We start from the raw sequence: 19,986 nt of genomic DNA, 5'->3' as shown, positions 1-19,986 counted from the left end.
GCTGACTCAAGCTGCTCCGCCCTCCTTACCAACTCTACCTAATGTGGACTGTTACATGAAACCAGACTCAGCTCTAAAAGTATCCCCAAAGTAAGAACTCTTCCCTAGACCTCCCTGCCACAAAGCTTTTGCCAATCTCAAGAAGGTCAGGGTGTGTGATGAAAAGGCACCCGGGGAACCCACACAACACAAGAAAATCTCAAAAGACAATGGGGAAACCTATACTTCCATCATAAGTATAAGTCCTGTATTGCTTTTCCCCAAATTTAAGATAGTCTATAGCATCATTTTGTTCCTTTAATTACTTTGTTATTTCATTTTTTAATCTTTGTTCCATATATATATATATATATGCACATATATTTTTATTTCTATTTTTATCTTTTTTGGGTGTGTGACCTTTTTCCGTTTTCTTCTTTTTCCTCCCCCAAATGCACTGGTAATATAATGTAGCACCATTTCCCCCTACAAAGACACACTAAAAAAAAAAAGGGGGGAAATCTTATGTATAAAAACAAGCTCTTATCTACTAGGGATAAGAACTCATACTTGTTTACAATACAGGGACATCTCCCACCTTGAAAATATGTCACGTGGACCCAACTTAGACCCCAGGGGTTTAGACACCATCCATCCAGCCTTAAACCCTGGATCCCAGACACAAAAATGACACAATTCTTCATGACAGCTACAGGAAACAAATCCCATCCGGGACATCCTTAATACTGCTCGGACACCAACAAGTGCCAGCTCTAAGATGATATCCTGACAACGAGGAAAATGGGAACAACTTGACCTAAGAACAGGTTTTCCTACCCCTCCAGCTGACAATAAGACAAAATCAGAAGACTTGTCACCCTTTGGTCTGTCCAAAAGCCAAGATCCCATTTTACAGATGAAGGCTAATAGAACCATGACAGGACTGTATGTATCCTGTGACCAATAAAAAAGCCCTAGTCCAGGGTTTGAGCTACGACCTGCACAACACCCATGATCTCCAGTTCCAAAGGTCTGTCTGAGACATTTGTAACGGATTGGGTCTTCTGGAAACATAACGAAAGACACTATCCTAGGCTCCATCCTAGGATCAGCACAAAGACCAAGACCACCAACCACAAAAGACAGACTAAAATGACTCTGAGGGAACAGAACTTCTAGAACCACAAAGAAAGGCTTCATCATAAGTTCCACCCCTTGACCTGTGCAGATACCAAGATCTCTAAATACAGAGATCTGATTTTATCACCCAGGACAGAGCAGAAGTCTTCCAAACACCACGAAAGCACCGAGGGAAGAGTAAATGAACCTGAACAGAGTCTATAGTTAATCCCATGACAATATACTCCAAGGGTGGAGAAACCCTGTATCTCTTAGGCCAAGGGAATTCCTTTTCGAATGACCCCAATATTTACTGTTCCTGTGCAGGAGGGGAAAAAAAAAAGCACAAAACTATTTTTTTTAATCTATCTAGGTTTTGTCGATTTCTTCGTTTTGGTGTGGTTATTAAAGTTGTTGTCTCCATTTATATATATTGGTCACACCCGACAGTGCTCAGGGGTTACTCCTGGCTCCACACTCAGAAATCGCTCCTGGCAGGCTCGGGGGACCATATGGAACACCGGTATTCAAACTGATGAATATCTGCATGAAAGAGAAACGCCTTACCTCCATGCTATCACTCCAACCCAGTCTCCATTTATATTTATTTATTTATTTATTTATTTATTTATTTATTTATTTTCCTCTTTTCTTTTCTTTCTTTAGGTGCTCAGCCATGTTTTTTTATCTCAAGACCATGGCTGTTATGCGGTGCTTACCTTTATTGTTGGAGTGCTCACTGGATATTTTATTTGACACTTCTTTTTGTACTGTTAGGGTGTTTCACCTTCTTTTTCCCCTTTGTCTCTCAAACCGATGATGAGAGCCTCTAGAAGGACCCCGCCCATTTTCGGCATATTTGATTTTTAACCCAGTTTATCACTTTTCTCTTCTTCAAACAAAACCACATAACTTGAACTATCTAGTCCTGCCTCCCAGTTAGAGGAGGAAACAAGGGAAGTACCAAATCCAAAACAGGTGTAGGACTACTAAGGAGTAAGCTAGGTTCAGAGGGGACCACATATTCTAGCGGCCCCAGGGATGAGGGAGGAGGATATGGGAGGTAAGGTGGGAACGGAGGTTTAGGGAGAATAATTCGGTGATGGGAATCCTCCTGATATTATTTTAATATGTACCTAAAATATTATTGTCAACAATATGTAAGCCAATATGATCAAAATAAAAATTATATTAAAAAATAATTCCATTGGACTGGCTTTATAAAACACTTATTTTATTTCACAGGAAAAGCAAACTAGTCTACAAGATTAAGACCAGAAATCGGTAGCATAATAAAAATTTTAGTATAGGTATGCTGATTGCATTTCCCAAATTCCACATGCTATCAAAGTGGAGTTCAAATGTACCTCTATGACCATTAATATTCAAAGAAGGTGAAAAAGAGTACTTCCTGCTGATATGATTGATATGTATTGACTGACATTTTCTAAAACACAGTATAGCTTTTAACGTATCAGTGTTAAAAACATTGATTTTCATTTCTCACTTTGACTTTAATAATGCATATATTACTAATCAAGTAATAAATTACTTACTTATTATTTTTAGTCATGTATTAAAAGTTGTACCCTCAGACCAACTGCCGTTTTAAAATATATACTTAAATACCAGACTGAACAGTGAAATTTAATTTTGGGTTAGTATGTGTGTGTTTTTGTTATGTTTTCTTTGATGATCTAGAAATTTTATATTTTTAATCTCTATGTTATTATTTTATCAGTGAAATGAAAAATTGAGTGCTGTAGACATTGAAATTATATAATATTGTAATGTGTATTACTGTAGTTAAAATAATCATGCTAGCAGGTAATTGCTTTAATCAATAATTTATTTTACTAATGATTGTTGGAAATTACCAGTCATTGTGTTGGACTAAGAATATTTAGACAGTAAGAGAATTCTGTCTTCTTGTATTGGAGCTTTATATATCAAATCTATAATTAGTTTTAAATAAAACAGAAAATTTTTTGTATATTTTGGGGCCCTGAACTAAATACTAATTTTAAATATATATCTAGTTCACTGCTAAAAATGAATGAAAATTGGAGCTGTGGAGCAAGCCATAAGTCGTTTGCCTTGTACGTGCTGACCTAGGACAGATCCCCCTGCATCCCAACTGGTCCCCCCAAGCCAGGAACAATTTCTGAACACATATCCGGAGAAATCCCTGAGTGTCACTGGATGTAGCTAGCTCATAAACAAAACAAAAAAAAAGAAAAGAAAAGAAATTTTATTTTTATTTTTAAGTTAGCATACATTCTCTACAGACAATATGTGACTATAGCTTCCAATAGAAATGTGATTTGTTTAAAAGCACTTCCTTTCCTCTGCAAAAGTATAATTAACTGAACCCAGTTAGATTCTGTGTAAGATTCTAAATTTCAGACTTTCAGTCATAAAAGAACAAGAGGGACTGAAATTAAGATACATACCATTGTTGACCTACAATTGAAGTTTGAGTTCTCATTTTATCAAGATAGTATGCAGATAAATGATAAAAAGTAAAAACTACATTTTAAGCTAAATCAGAAGATTCATCTCAAAAATTCACAAATGTCTTTATTTGTGGAAGATAAGTACTTAGTATTCATTTCCCCTGGAGAGGCAAACGAAAATAAAATTTTAATGCAATATATAAGGCATAAGTATAATAAGAGGCATCCCACTGTGTATTTCTTTGTTGTACAGGGTAATCTGCTTGGCTTTAGGGTTCAAGGATGCCTCCAGAGTTTGTAATCTGTCATGCCCAAGGATCCTAGAGCTATGAGGTGACTATCATTTATATCTGTTAGTTAGAAAGAAAATATATTAATTAATATTTGATAATGTATTTATGCTTTCAGGTAGGTTGGAACTTTTTAAGATGATGAACCTGGATTGGATCAAGCCTTTTCCCCATATAGCACCTTGTAACTCTCACTTTGCTCTTGATTCATCTTCTTCTGTATCCCTTGCATTAGATTATCAACCAATTAAATTAGTTTTCTAAATTATGTGCTGTTCTAGCAAATAATAGAACTTGATTCTAAAGCACAAAAACTGGCTAAATTTTGGTTAGATGATTGAAATGAAGACTAAATAAAATAAGTAGAATTAATGAATTCTAAAAATAATTTATGCAGGCCACGATATAAGAATTATGTATTGCAAGATAGTTTTTACCTACTGTTCTGATATGCTTCTCTGTACCCAACAAAAAGTTTGACTGTAATCTATCATCTCTTGTGTATAACTTGGGTTAATTATTAAAAGATTCATTCTAAAATGCTGGTATAAAAAGAATTGGTAAGTGACATGTGTAAATTAAAATATGCTTTAGAATATTGTACCTGTGTGCTCACTTCGGCAGTGCATATACTAAAATTGGAATGATACAGAGAAGATTAGAATGGCCCCTGCGCAAGGATGACACGCAAATTCGTGAAGCATTCCATATTTTTGTATAAAACACTCCGAATAGCCTTATATTTTTGGTCAACATTTTTATTCATTAATATTTTTTGCAAAGCAAGGAAGCTTTTATTGAAACTTAATTTATGAAGACGTGAAAGGCAAGAAAGTCAGAAGCACATGTTCAAGAGAGAACACAAGCTTCTCCAGAGTGGAAAAAAGAAGACAAAAACCAAGCAAAATATGTGTTCAAGAGATAACATGGGTTTAAAGAATGAGCCTGTTAATTTTTAGTTTTGTTTTGGGGCCACACTGAATATTTCTCAGGGATCACTCATGGCAGTGCTTGGAGGACCATATCGTGGAGAGCCAGATATCAAATCCTAGTTAGCTACAGGCAAGACAAGCACCTTACCTTCTGTACTATTGCTCCAACCCCTGTGAATAATGTATATTTTAAAATATATACTTAATATATATTTTAAAATTGTTCTCTAGAATTTATTTTACTTATTTGCTTTTTTCAACAGTTAAGAAAATGCTGTATATTGTCATACTCTTAGGTTCTTTCCTCCGTGCTAATTTAGTAAGCCAATAAAACACTTTGAATTTGAAAAAAAAAAAAAAAGAAGAAGAATACTGTACCTGTGTTGTGATATTTTAACATTTTGTTGAGAAACCATGATTTACAAATTTATTATAATTTTAGTGGTACACATGTAATATTCCATCACCTATCCCTTCATTCAGTGTCAACATCCCTCCACCACAAGTGTCTCACTTTCTTCCTATCCCAAACCTACCTTAAGAGGCACTTTTTTTTTTTTTTTTTTGGTTTATGGGTCACACCCAGCTGTGCTCAGGGGATTACCCTGGCTATCTGCTCAGAAATAGCTCCTGGCAGGCATGAGGGACCATATGGGGCACCAGGATTCGAAACGACCACCTTAGGTCCTGGATCGGCTGCTTGCAAGGCAAACGCCGCTGTGCTATCTCTCCGGCCCCAAGAGCCACATTTTTAAGTTTTCTTATTGTAGTTTCGATTTCATTATTTTAGTTATAGCTGTACCACACTTCTACAATGCCATTTAATCTGAGGTCTCTGGACCCTGCCCCTGTAACCTTCCATCTACCTCTTCTTCCTTTAACTTTCTTTCCTGCCCTGTTTTCTATTTTATAGTCTACAGTTCAAGACAAGTTGTAGCCCCATTTTTTTCTATCTCTTTCCCTTTGACTCATCTCACTCAACATATTCATACCCAAGCATTTATAAGCAAGTTTCATGACTTCATTTTTCCTAACATTTGCATAATAGTCTGTTCTGTAGATGTACCACTGTTTCTTTAACCACTCATCTGTTGTCAGGCACCAAGGTTGTTTCAAGATTTTGGATATTGTATATAGTACTGCAATGAACATAGGAATGCAGAAGACATTTTAGTATTGTGCTTTTGATTTCCTATGTTATATTTCTAGGAGTGACATTGCTGAATAATATCAGAGCTCAATATGCATTTTGAGATTGCTCATATTGTTTTCAGAAAGGCAGGACTAGACAGCTTTCCCACCAGCAGTAAATGAGGGTTTCATTCTCCCTACATCTATCTCTACATCTATCTATTATTTTTGTTCTTTATGATGTGTGCCAGTCTCTGTGGTGTGAGGCGATTCCACTTTGTTGTTTCTATTTGTATCTACCTGATGATTAGCGATGTGTGCTTTTTATATGCCTTTCGGCCATCTGTATTTCTTCTTTGAAAAAATGTCTTTTCTTTACTTCTCCACATTTTTTGTCGTTAGATTTTTTTTCTTGTTACTTCTGTCTGTATCTTGTATATCTTGGATATTAGCCCTTTATCACTGTTTCCTTTGAAATGCAGAAGCTTCTCTAATGTAGGCAAAAAAAAAATTTATCAGGGGCATCCACATAGGAAAGGAAGAAATCAAGCTCTTACGGTTTGCAGATGACATGATACTATATTTAGAATCTTCTAAAAACCCTACCAAAAAGCTTCTAGAATCAATAGATTTGTATAGCAAAGTGGCAGGCTACAAAATTAACATGCAACAATATATGGCTTTTTTGAGGGGGGCACACCTGGTGATGCTCGGGGTTTACTCCTGGCTATGGGTTTAGAAATCGCTCTTAGTTTGGGGGACCATATGGGTCATTGGGGGATCAAACCACGGTCTGTCCTAGGTTAGCATGTGCAAGGCAAACTCCCTACCGCTTGTACCACTACTCCGGCCACAATATATGGCCTTCTTATATACAAATAATTATAGAGAATATGGAGACATTAAAAAAGCAATCCCATTCACAACAGTACCACAGAAATTCAAATAACTTGTAGTCACTTACCTAAAGAGGTGAAGGACTTATACAAATAAAACTACAAAACTATAAAACATTGTTTCAAGAAATAAAAGAGGATAGAAGAAAATGAAGATATATATATATACACCCAGTTCATGGATTGGGAAGATTAACATCATTGAAATGGAAATATTCCCCAGAGCACTGTACAGATTTAATGCAGTTTCTCTAAGGATTTCTATGACATTCTTTAAAGAAGTGAATTAAACACTCTTAAAATTCATTTGGATCATAAAATGCCCATGAATAGCCAAAGCATACTTAGGAGAAAGAAGATGGGACATATCACTTTTCACAACCTTAAATTGTACTACAAAACAATAGTCATTAAAACAGCATGGTATGCTAATAAAGAGACTCTTGGATCAATGGCATAGTCTTGAATATTCAAAATCACCTACAAACCTACATTCAACAAACCTGAGATTAAAAGCACAAGGAACACAAAGTGGAGCAAGTAAAGCATCTTCAACAACTGGTATTGAGATAACTGGTAAACCACTTGCAAAATACAAACACAGACCTCTTTAACACCAGACACAAAGGTCAAATCTAAATATCTTGATATGAGACTGAACCTAAATGGTAAATAGAATAAAATGTAGAGAAAAACCTCCATGACACTGAGACTAAATTCATTATCAAGAATGAAGCCCCCATTTTTATTTTTTGATTTCTCTCTTATAATTTATATACTGTAGATAAAGAGATCATATGTTCCACTTCTGACTTAATTCACTTGTCATGATATCCTTCAGTTTCATATGAGTTATACTAAATTGCAAGATTTAATCTTTATTTAGGCCATAGGCTATTTAATTGTGTGTATACATATATAAAATATTCACTATCTGTTTACCATTATTAAACACAGATTGATTCTATATCTTGGGCTAAATGTATATGTTCTTTAAAATAAATCATTTGTGCCATGGGCATAGATATCAATAAGTAGAGTGATTGTGTCATTTAAAAGTGTTATCTTACTTTTTACATGGGTTCATTTTGTGTGCCTATTAGCTATTAATCTGTCAGAGAAGTATCTAATCATTTCCATTTTCATTTTTCAATAGTTTTATATATTTGTTGTTGACTTTATACATTTTTATATCTTAAATATTAGACCATTATATTATATGTTGCTCCAAATATATTCTCATATATCTCTGTATTTTAATAGACCCTTTCTTGTTTCTTTACATAAACAGCTTAATTTTGAATAGACTTATTCCTTTATTTTTGCTCCTGTTCTCTTTACCAATGGCATCATACCATGAAAAACACATTTGGTGCTTTCTGTCCATGTTCTCTTCATTGTACTTTTGTATATGATAATAAAAACTTTAATTCAGTTAGACTTTAGTTTTGAATTCTTACTCTATTTCTAGCATGTGTCTTTGAGCTATTAATTTCCCTTCACCTCATTTTATTATTCTGTTGAGTATAGCATCATCAGCAAATTTATGAAGTGCTTTTGCATATTTGATTAGTGTTTAGTATGCCACTAATGATGAAATGATAGTAATCATTATTTGATCATTTGCTCTGTAGGGTTGACAGCTACAAGATTGGAATAGTTTTTATTAGGATTAATTTTAATATAGCACTTTGTAGTTTTAATAATGTACTTTTATATATTTATAAAATACTTGATTCCTTCAATTTCCATTTTAGGACTCATAAAATATTATATAAGAATATGATATGATTATTATAACATTTCCTTAAGTCTCAATGTTTATTAATCCTGAAATCATTATTAATAATAATTATAAAATGTATTTGTTATATCAGCTATAATTGTTGTGGTCTTTCATTCCATTTTGTTTTATATCCAAGCAGTTTTCATTGAGTGACTATAAAATATAACCATAATAATGTAAGTCTTAGTATCTAAATAAAATTGTTTTATATATAAATATATATTTATGTGCATATCTATAACTTTTGATCCAAGAGACAGTTCAGAGTTTTAGATGATTGCCTTGCAAAGGACTGACTCTGATTTGAATTCAGATACTATGTAAGTCCCCTGAATTGCTAAGAGTGATCCCTCTTCATGGAACCAAAAGCAACTTGACAGCTGTGGTTCAAATCATTCTAAAAAGTTCCAATACTTTTGAGGCCCAGAATTATGAATTTAAAGTTCCTGGTATTTTTCCAGAAAGATGGATTAATAATAATACACATATCGTAAGTCAGTCCAAAAAAAGTCATTTTTATTAGAGGAGGCAAATTTTTCTTCTTGGAATTGTCTATGCTATCCTAATATACTTAGGATTTCTAGGTAAAGAGTAGTCATTTTTTGTTATTACTTATTTAAAAAACAAAATGCTTTTTAGAAAAATCAATAGGTCTTATGTAAATGTAAATTCTGTCACATATTGGCTTTTTATTTATTACATTTATGCATTTAAAGTAATTCAAGTAATTTAAAGTGGGTATAAATAATTATACAAGGATTATGGTAGACAGAAATATTAATTATATGTTAAGAAGCTTTATTGCAAAATAAAATGGATTTGAAAATGGGAATTGAATGTATTAAAATATAATTGGCAAAAATTAAGTTATACTCACAAATCTACAATGACTAAAAAAGATTATGTTACAGTTCTAAAAGTTAAAGGTCATGAGTGTTCAAGATGATAGATTTACTTTATTACTAATTATCTAATACTCTATAACAATAGGATATAAGAAATATACTTAGACATATTGAAATCCAAACGCACTCTTAGAAGCATTAATAAAAAATAATTTTGTAGATACTTTTTCTCTCCAATACAGCCTCTCCATATTTTCTCATATTTAAGGATTCTATTAAATTATTCTAAAAAATTTTTATAAGTAAGGTTGTTGAAGAATTATCCTTCAGTTAATGGTTTTCATAAATTATTAGACATGAAAGAGATCTTATTATACAAACTTGACTTTAATATTAGCATAAGGTTTATTCTACTATTCTTAATTTCAAAATGTGCAGTACCTCCATCCTCTTTCAATCACTTCTTTTTTTTTTTTTTTTTTTTTTTTTTGGTTTTTGGGCCACACCCGGCGGTGCTCAGGGGTTACTCCTGGCTGTCTGCTCAGAAATAGCTCCTGGCAGGCACGGGAGACCATATGGGATGTCGGGATTTGAACCAACCACCTTTGGTCCTGGATCGGCTGCTTGCAAGGCAAACGCCGCTGTGCTATCTCTCCGGGCCCTTTCAATCACTTCTTTCATAAATTTTTATAGTATGTTTTTTTCTGATGATTATATATACCTACATAATTTGTTAAATTTATCACCTAGACACGCCAACAATGTTTAATTATAATTATTAAATATAAATTGTTATTAAGTGCTCTCAAATCAATTCCTTTTACTACTCTATATTTAAGATGTAGCATATTATTTCAGTATCAGAGTTTAGACAAGCAGCAAAAATTAAGATTAACAATTGACCACATTGACCATTTCTCTTATTTATTTGTGCCTTTGAAACAAATTTTTTTTGTTTGTTTTTTGGACCACACCTGGTGACGCTCAGGGATAACTCCTAGCTATGTGCTCAGAAATTGCTCCTGTCTTAAGGGTCCATATGGGACTGCAGGGGAGCGAACCACAGTCCGTCCCAAGATAGCGTGTGCAAGACTTGCTGCTTGTACCACTGCTCTAGCGTCTCCTTTGAAGATTTGAATCTATATATTTGATGTCATGTCAGTTGAGTCCGTCACTAAGGTTTGTCCATAAAAATAGCTTCAAATAAATATTTTACTCATAAAAATAAAACCCTCATTTCAACTCAATAAGGAGAATTTGTTTCCTATATTTAACTCTCTGGTCATTGTCTGTCTCTACAAACATTATACCACTTATCACAGCATTTTATTTTTTTTTATTTTTTTGGGGGGTCTACTCCTGGCCATGTGCTCAGAAATCGCTCCTGGCTTGGGGGACCATATGGGACAAAAGAATCTATCCCAGGTGCGTCCTGGGTCAGCCACATGCAAGGCAAACGCCCTACCACTGTACTATCAGTTTGGCACCTACTTTTATGATTATTTTACCCATATGTTTCCTTACTGAGAATTCTGGTAAATCCAAAATATCTGATATATCTTTATAAAGGACAATACTGTAAACAAAGAACACAGTAATATAGGAAAAACATTATTTGGAAGAATAAATAAAAGATGGCAAACATTTTAATATTGCTAATTTATTATTCTCCAAATTTTAGGAAGTTTTTAAAGCTCTAGTCTCCTTTGCATCAGTATTTACCAAGGAAAAGTATATATTTGTAAGGATATCACAAAAAGTATATCACATTAATCTATGTACATTTCATGGTATATGCTTAAATAAAATCCTCCATATAAAGGTTTTAAAGTATACCTAACTACAACATTATTGTAACCATTGTGCTTAAATAAAAAAATTAAAGAATAAAGTATATCATTTTCTTACAGTCTCCAATTGTATTAATGAATTAATTGGCAATACAATAATTTTAATTAATATTCTTGCAACTACCTTTTCCTCATATAACTTTCTTCCTTTCATTTCTTTTTTTCTTTGTTTTTCTTAATAACTGCTTCACTTATCTGAAACAAATGCTGTATCATCAACTGTCTATTTGATGCATTTTCTTTAAATAAATTAAAAATGTAAATACAGTATTATCATTTAACAACCCAAAACATTTTTGCACATATTAACTGTAACAAAAACACATTTATTTGTTCTTTGGGTCTACTCCTGGCCATGTGCTCAGAAATCGCTCCTGGCTTAGGGGACCATATGGAACAAAAGAATCTATCTAAATCACTTTACATTTTACACCAAGATGAATTTTAGAACCTAGTTCCATTGGTTTCATAATTCCCTATTCAGTCACTTCGCATTGAATGCTCCTGCATCCACCTCTCCAATTTGTATTTTATTCATGTTTCTTGTTCTCTCCTAATAAAAAATAATCTATTAAAAGCTCTCTTTCATACAACTTTCTGTTTTTTTTTTTTTAAATACTCTTATGTATAGTTGACCATCAAACTTACCACCTTCTCTAGGTAGATTTCCTAATTATTTTAAGACAGTAGAATATAAGCTCTACTTTTAAAAATTCATCTATTATGAAAATTTTATCATGTTTATCAGGGATAATATTATGCTTATTTACTAATAAAAGGAGGGAAATATATACTTAAAATTTTTGTTATTGTTGTTTTTGTATCACACCTGTTGGTGCTCAGGGATCACTCCTAATGGATTCAGGAGTGTCAGGAATTAACCTGGTTGGGTACCTATAAGATAAAAGTATTACCCACTTATAATATCTTTGTCTATATATGCATATATATTTAACTTTCATTATATAATATATATATAACTACATATATTTAAGTTTCATTTAACTTTATATACTTAACTTCCATTGTATTTATATAGTGAGAATTCGAAAGAGAAAAGTTGTTGAAAGACTTGAAGTGGGAATTGACTTAAAATAGCCATATTAAAATTATTTTAAACTTCTTATTTCCAGAATAAATTTGTGTATCTCAGTTTTTCTATTGACTGTTTCAATAAAACAGAAGATTAATTAGTGGAAATATTGGTAACTTTTCTACTATTTTTACCTACATAATAGTAGCCTATTTGATAATAGCTCATTTCACTTGGGTCAATGAGCTAATGATGACTTTAAACCATTGCTAAATATGAAAACAAATGTTTTTCATTCTTTGCAAGACAATTTAAGGTTTGGTAATATCACAACTGTGCTTTGCTAAAATGGTTTCCTTTAAGTATTGGACCTGTATTTATTTCAAGAAAATACAGTACACTCATTTGTTATAACCAAATATAAAATCACTTTAAGATCTATTAGCTCTCTGGAAAGTACAATATTTCTTTTACAATGCATCTTTTTTCTTTGTAGTAATATAAAAGAAAATGTAGCACTTGAAATAATTGTTCAGTGCCCAGTAAAAATCCCTATGACATACTGAAGACAAACTAATACTTCAGAATAAAAACAAAGAGGAAAATATGCGTTTATTTCAAGGATTCATAATTAGAAAGAACCACTTATAAGAGAGAAAAATTATGATTGTGAATATATAATATGACATACAGCAATCCTTTTAAACCAGATCTAAGACTTGAATTCAGGTGTTCCAGAGACAAGTAAACCTGGAAACAATAATCCTATATGTTAAGCATTGATTAAAAATACAATTGTGAAATATTGATAGCAAAATGAAAGCTGATAAAAGTGTGGCTTTTTTTTAAACATCATTTTACAGGCAGTTTGTACTTAACTAACTTGCTGGAATGCTTGAAAATATTGCACTGTAAAAGATAAAGAGTGGATATAGTATACATAGATTTTTAGATGAGATTTTGACAGTTTCATGTGAGAGATTAATGGCTGAGACAGAGAATTGCTGAATACATGGAAAGAAGTTCCTTATAAGATATCTAGTCTAAGAACAAAACTCTCTTTGAAAAAGAATATATTTCGGGGTTGGGGGTGGGGGTGTAGTGCAATTGGTAGAGCATTTACCTTGCAGCCCTAACTTAGGATGGACCACGGTTCAATTCCCAGCATCCCGTATGGTCCCCCAAACCAGGAGTGATTTCTGAACACATGCCCAGGATTAACTCCTGAGTGTCACTGGGTGTGGCCCAAAAACAAAAATAAAAACAAACAAACCATTATATTTCAAATAAAAAATAATTTTAAATGTAGTGAGTGACTCTTAAAATTTTAACTTAGATAATTTGATATAAGCTTAAACGGCATTCAGAATTCATTTTACTATTTTAATTATCTTATTTACAAACTTACATATGTTTATTATTAACCAAGTATAAATTATATTTACTTTTATTTCTAAAAATAAATATGAATATGATCAGCAAAAAAACACAGATAAGTTGAAGAGCAATGCGGAAATATTTACCTTAATTTAAATTGTAAATCTTGGATCAGAGAGATTATTCAATGGGAAAGAAACTCTCCTGGCACACAGCCAACCAGGTTTTAAACTGCTGATACCATCAAGACTGATCGCTGAGTAAAGAGCTAGGAAAAACCTGTGAGTAGAGCCAACTGTGGCCCCCTAAAAAGCAAAACCAGCAAAAAAATGAAAACTCTCTATGAAAAATTAGTATCCCCCAAATAATTAAATGACTCATTCATTAATTACATTTAACAAAATATTTATAAGTTAATCAAGATGAATTTAAATGTCAACCCTAATATTTTAATTAAAAAACTTTATTTAAATAAAATGAAATCAAGTGATGTACTTCTTTGAGTTTAAACAAAATACCTTTCTATTTATCAAATATTCATGTATTAAGTATTTCTTTATCCTTCTTTCTTCAGAACCCTGTTCAAAAATTTGAAGTGTCATGTTTTACAAAATTGTTAATAATAGGTCTGTATGTATTACACTTTTCGAACCCAAACTCAGTCATTAGAGTATCCACTACCTTTACCATTGTTTCAGCTATCTTCTCATCCAATTGTTCCACTCCTTTGCTTGGTAAATTCAATTCATAAGTAAATTCTCAGATTCTGATGCCTCTAAATTTTTACTGTTCTCATACTGTTTTTTAATAACCACATATGGCTTTATTTATGTAACTAACCCTTGAGTTATTTTTTTATGTACCAGAATCTTGTGGAAGAATGTCACAATATGACTTTTATTTGTTTTTCTTTGGGGGTATCAAAGCTAGAAATTAGCACCTTGAGCAAACAGGTATGAGTAAATTTTACAAATAGTGGGTGGGCATTCTCTTTGGTCTCCAATGACATATTCATGGTTTAAACCAGAACAAACTCTAAAGGTTTATGTGCATGCTTGAATTTATGAAAACAGGATTAAAATATGTAAACTCTGTGTGTTTAAATTCTACCTCTTGCCCTAAACCTGTACTAACATATTAACATTCCAGTCTTATTCCAGAAGAATATTTTTCTTTTATTTGTACTATTTTCATACTAATCACAAATCAGTTTTAGGTTTCTATTAGAAGTTATATATGCCTCACAATATATCCCTTGTTTCTATATATGCAGATATAGATGTGAGTTTGAAAGCATCAACACTGTGATGGATTCAGAAAAAATCTACTCATTATTGTGCAAAAAAAAAAAAAAAAAAAAAGGGCAACCAGTGCTCTTTGCAATTTAGCAGAGTCCATGAAAGATTAAAGGAGATGTTACTGTGGAGAGTAATAAAGAAAGCTAGTTAATGTTTTGGAGACAATGCAAGCAGGGAAAAATTAAACCTGACTAGGTCATGAAATAAAAGACTTAGGAAAGGACAAGACTTTTGCTTTGGGAAGCAAAGAAATCACATCTGAGATTCGTGGAACTTGTCATTTGTAGCATTTCTGTTAATTTTATACAAAATAAATTTTTCTGTGTTGTTCTCCCCATTTCAAAAATAAAATAAAATGTGAAATGCTTAGGAAAATATAATAATCCTCAGAGTCCCAACTCATGTAATTACAAAGAAGAATAATTCATTTACACATTTTGTCTGGATTTAGGGTACAATTATCCTCAGAGGAACCATATCAACTTTTCCAGCTGGGTTTTAAAGAATAGTTTACTGTTGATTTTCCATTTTGCTCTTCAAGTTTACTTTGTAAGAGCATGACTCAAGGATTAATGACTAGTATTTCATAATTCTGACCTTGAAAAATGACTCAGTCTTAAATATAGGGAAATATGCAGCAATGTTGTAAGAAGAGGTCTAGCCAGATACCCTTGGCTGGAATTTCAGCTTTTTATAAATCACAGTGGATTTCCACATCCCTTCAGAGCCACTTGCTTCCCTGAGCCAATGAGGCACTGAGATATGACTGGCCCAGCTGTCCACTGGATGCAACTGTTGGATGGATACTATAGAAATGGAAGTATTGATATGTGGGGAAGTTCTGATACATTCTGTAGGAAAAATCTTGCAGTTGAAATTAACAAAAAGTGTACATAATTCCCTACCCTAGATTTCAATCTGTTATTTTCTAGGAAATATTAATTTTCATTAATTTTCACAAATATTCATTTTCATTTCATGTACATATACAAACATATGTCTTGAAGCAAACATGTATCTCTTGTACCAATGATAAATAACAAAAGATTTAAAATTTATTTTTAATCTAACATAAAGTATATTTTAGATTACTAATATAAAATTTAGATTACTTTGTAATAAACACACTCGTTTATTAAAATAATTACAGTGAAGTAAACTGTTAGGCATTATCAAATTTGAATTATTCATAATCACTTTCATCAAAATGATAGAATTCTCTTAATTGTAGAGATATACTCCCAGTACTTAAAAACATTTTTTTTGGGGGGGTCACATCTGGCAGTGCTTAGGGGTTACTCCTGACTGTGCCCTCAGAAATCGCTCCTAGCATGCTCTGACGACCATATGGGATGCTGGGGATTGAACCAGATATGTCCCTGGTTGTCTGTGTGCAAGACAAACGCCCTACCACATGTTATAGCTCTGGCCCTTAAAAATATTCTTAAACTGTTAGAGATGGTAGTGTTTTTAATCTAATAAACAATGTGCTATTTTTCAAAGATTGATTTTCTTCCATTATTTTAAATTAACATGTCTATAACCCTTAAAAACTTATTAGCTATCTATGACACTTCCCTTTGTTCTGTACTTTGTCTTTTAAGTTTTCTTATGATATTAGAAATTTTGTTACTGTATTCAAATATTTTATTTCATGATTTACAATCTAACTATTTTTTATCATGGCAAATAGAATACCTTTTGTCATTATTGGTTGCCATAAGATATGATTTTAATATAATTGTATTTTATTTTCAAATTAAAAGATACAAATATATACTTAAATTTTGTGCATATTTAAGTATTGTGTTAAAAAGAAATAGGCTCAGGGCCAGAGCAGTGGCGCAGTGGTAGGGCATTTGCTTTGCATGTGGCTGACCTCGGATGGACTGTGGTTCTATCCCGGGTGCCCCACATGGTACCCCAAACCAGGAGTAATTTCTAAGCCCAGAGACAGGAGTAACCCCAGAGAATCATCAGGCATGGCCAAAAATCAAAACAAACCAAAAAAATAGGCTTAAATTTTAGAAAACTATGATGGTTATTAATGTTAAGAAGTAAACTAGAAATCTAATTTATTAAAGCAAAAAATAAAGCAGTTATCCTCTAAGTATTTTTATTATTAGCAAATACCCAACAACCTACAATATTGTATTAGAAGTAACATTATCATATATAATTATATATAAAATTTTATGTTTTTCATAATGTTTTAGGCCAATTACAATAAATCTATAAATTAATATTTGCATCATTTTAAGACAAATTTTGTTCCTTAGCCTTCCTTTTCTTTAAGGTAATAGAAGCTAAAGTTTATGAGTATAAATAAATATTATTAAACAATTTTCCATAAATATGTCAAATAAGTAGTTGACTAGAAAAGGATAAAAAGTAGTGTAGTCATGGGGCCTGAGTGATAGCACGGTGGTAGGGTGTTTGTCTTGTACTTGGCTGACCCAGGACACACCTCAGTTTGATCCCTGGCATCCCATATGGTCCTCCAAGCCAGGAGCAATTTCTGAGTGCATAGCCAGGAGTCACCCTTGAGTGTCACCGGGTGTGCCCCTCCACCCAAAAAGAATCTATTCATTATATCAAAGACTTAACGCTGTTAACATATTATTATGTACTAATCTACTAGAATTGTTATGAAAAGATTGAAAAATATCTCAATATTAACAATTATTTTTAATAAGGATCTGCCTTAATAAAAGTTGTTTTATTACTGAATTGACTTCATGTCTTACATATTTACTTTTTAATCATGATTCAGAAATTTTCTCAGACATGCAGAATCAGATCATGTGCCATATCCCAAAATGTAAAATTTTCATGAAACAAAACAAATTCACAATAGAAAATGTTGTGTGTTAAAACTGGAGAGATATTACAGATAGGCGTAGGCTCTTTCCTGGCATGTGGCCAAACCTGGTTCATTCTCAGCATCCTACATGGTACTCTGAACCTGAGAGGAGTGACCTTTGAGTACAGAACCAGGTGTAAGCTCTGAGAACAGATAGCTATCTCTCCACATTTCTCTCCAAAAATTGGTGCTAGTATTGGGACAATGAATAACATTTCAAAGCTGGCAAATCATTTTATAAATTAGACAAATACCTCTCAACACATCTACAGGAAGATAAAGAATTATAAAAAAGAAAAGAAATTTTGTGAGAGGTTTATTATTATATTACTTTGATGGATGATCTTAAATATTTGAGTGGAGGGGGCAAGAACAAGAGTAAAGTAGTTGGGTTTGCTTTGCATGCAGCCAACCTGGGTTCAATCTCTGGGACTCCATATTATCCCTTAAGTCTATCAGGAGTGATCGCTGAATACAAAATCAGTAGTCTGTAGTCTCTGAGCATCTCCAGATGTAGGCTGGAAAAGAAAATATGAGTGGATTTGCAATAATAAATTTTTCCTTTTCCACAGCTTTATGTTAAGAAAATGCAAAAAACGTTGTTCTACTCCTCTTATCTTTTGTGTGTTGTCATATGTTCTAATTCCAAAATGCATTGCTATGACTTCAATAATTATCTTTTCTAAAATAGATTTTAATTTATGCAAAAAGCAAACTTTTTGATGTGCAATTTTTTGAGTTTTGACAAATGCATAAAAGTGTGTAGCTCCCCCTTAATCAAGATATTTAGAGCATTCCATTTTCCTACAAATTTCCTTGCAGATATCAATCCTTTGTAGAAAAGCCTTCTCCACGTCCACAGCCACTTCTCTGACTTTTCTGACTCTTAGTCTAGCTGTGTTTTGTGCACTTTCTAAATGAAATTATAAATATATAGCCAACACTTTCACTTTGCATAATGCAATTGATTTCATCAGAAGACAAAAATAACAAAAACATGGCTTCTCACTGTTGATGTCGGAATTTTTTTTTTTTTTGGGTACCCGGCGGTGCTCAGGGGTTACTCCTGGCTGTCTGCTCAGAAATAGCTCCTGGCAGGCACGGGGGACCATATGGGACACCGGGATTCGAACCAACCACCTTTGGTCCTGGATCGGCTGCTTGCAAGGCAAACACTGCTGCGCTATCTCTCCAGGCCTGATGTCGGACCTTTTTAAATAAGTGAATACTATGTTAATTTGGGCAAACATTTGCATATATGATAAGATAAAAGTCATCTATGACTCCATTTATGACAAGTAATGTAAAATATTTATAAAAATATTTTTCTAAATGTTTTATTTTTTAGGGAGCCCAACATTGCAAAATATTCTGGACTTATTTCAATTTCAATCTACTTATAGAATTTTTACTGTTGGTACTCTGAGAACTATATATAGTATCACGAATTGTACTAGAGTTGATCGTGTGCAAGAAAAGCACCTTAATCTCTGCACTATATCTACAGCCTTCAAAATATTTTAGTATGCATGCATTGATAAAGCACAAATAATTATTAAAAATAACTTTATGCTCAAAGTTTTAATGCTTACTTTCCTACAGTAGAAATAATTTTTATAGTTATCTTATTATATTATTTTGTTATAGAGGTTAAAGTATCAATAAAAGTATTTAAATAAAAGAAAGATTAGAATCAAATTATATGGCAGTAGTGGAATGGAAATGTGAGTTTGAGCAGATAACAATGTAACATTTCTTTTAAAATAGAGTCTGTTCATTTTTTCTTAAGGTTGAAAGTTAATATCAAATCATATTCTATTTAGATTTTCATAGATGCATATAAATATGAGAATTAAAAGTTTCTTTTTGGAAAACTTGGTTTTTAAAGCCTAAAAGCAATTTCCATTCATAGCTTTGGAAATTTTCTTTTCTTTTTATTGACTACAAAGTTTTTTGTCACAATATGCTGGTTGGTGATGACCACTCATGCTAGAACTTATTAAGTCAATCTTCCTTTCATGGTGTCAGTTGTCCTTATACTGAAACAGAGATAAGTAAAGCCTTAATATAGAGTAATTACGCTGTGCAACTGACTGGCTACGAACTGACATATTCAGGATAAAGTTACAAT

The 19,986-nt window shown here is 32.6% G+C and overlaps 1 protein-coding gene and 1 non-coding gene across 2 annotated transcripts in view; both read left to right on the top strand.

The window, feature by feature from the left end:
- The window catches only part of NEGR1 (neuronal growth regulator 1), a 919,240-nt gene that overhangs the window by 327,177 nt on the left and 572,077 nt on the right, over positions 1-19,986 (top strand). The window lies entirely within an intron of this gene.
- On the top strand, positions 4,455-4,559 carry LOC126008394 (U6 spliceosomal RNA). Its single transcript, XR_007495728.1, has one exon. It is a non-coding gene; the product is annotated as a U6 spliceosomal RNA (small nuclear RNA).

Source organism: Suncus etruscus, chromosome 4 (genome assembly GCF_024139225.1).
Source record: "Suncus etruscus isolate mSunEtr1 chromosome 4, mSunEtr1.pri.cur, whole genome shotgun sequence".
NCBI classification, from domain to species: domain Eukaryota; kingdom Metazoa; phylum Chordata; class Mammalia; order Eulipotyphla; family Soricidae; genus Suncus; species Suncus etruscus.
This window is presented reverse-complemented; position numbering and strand designations above follow the sequence as displayed.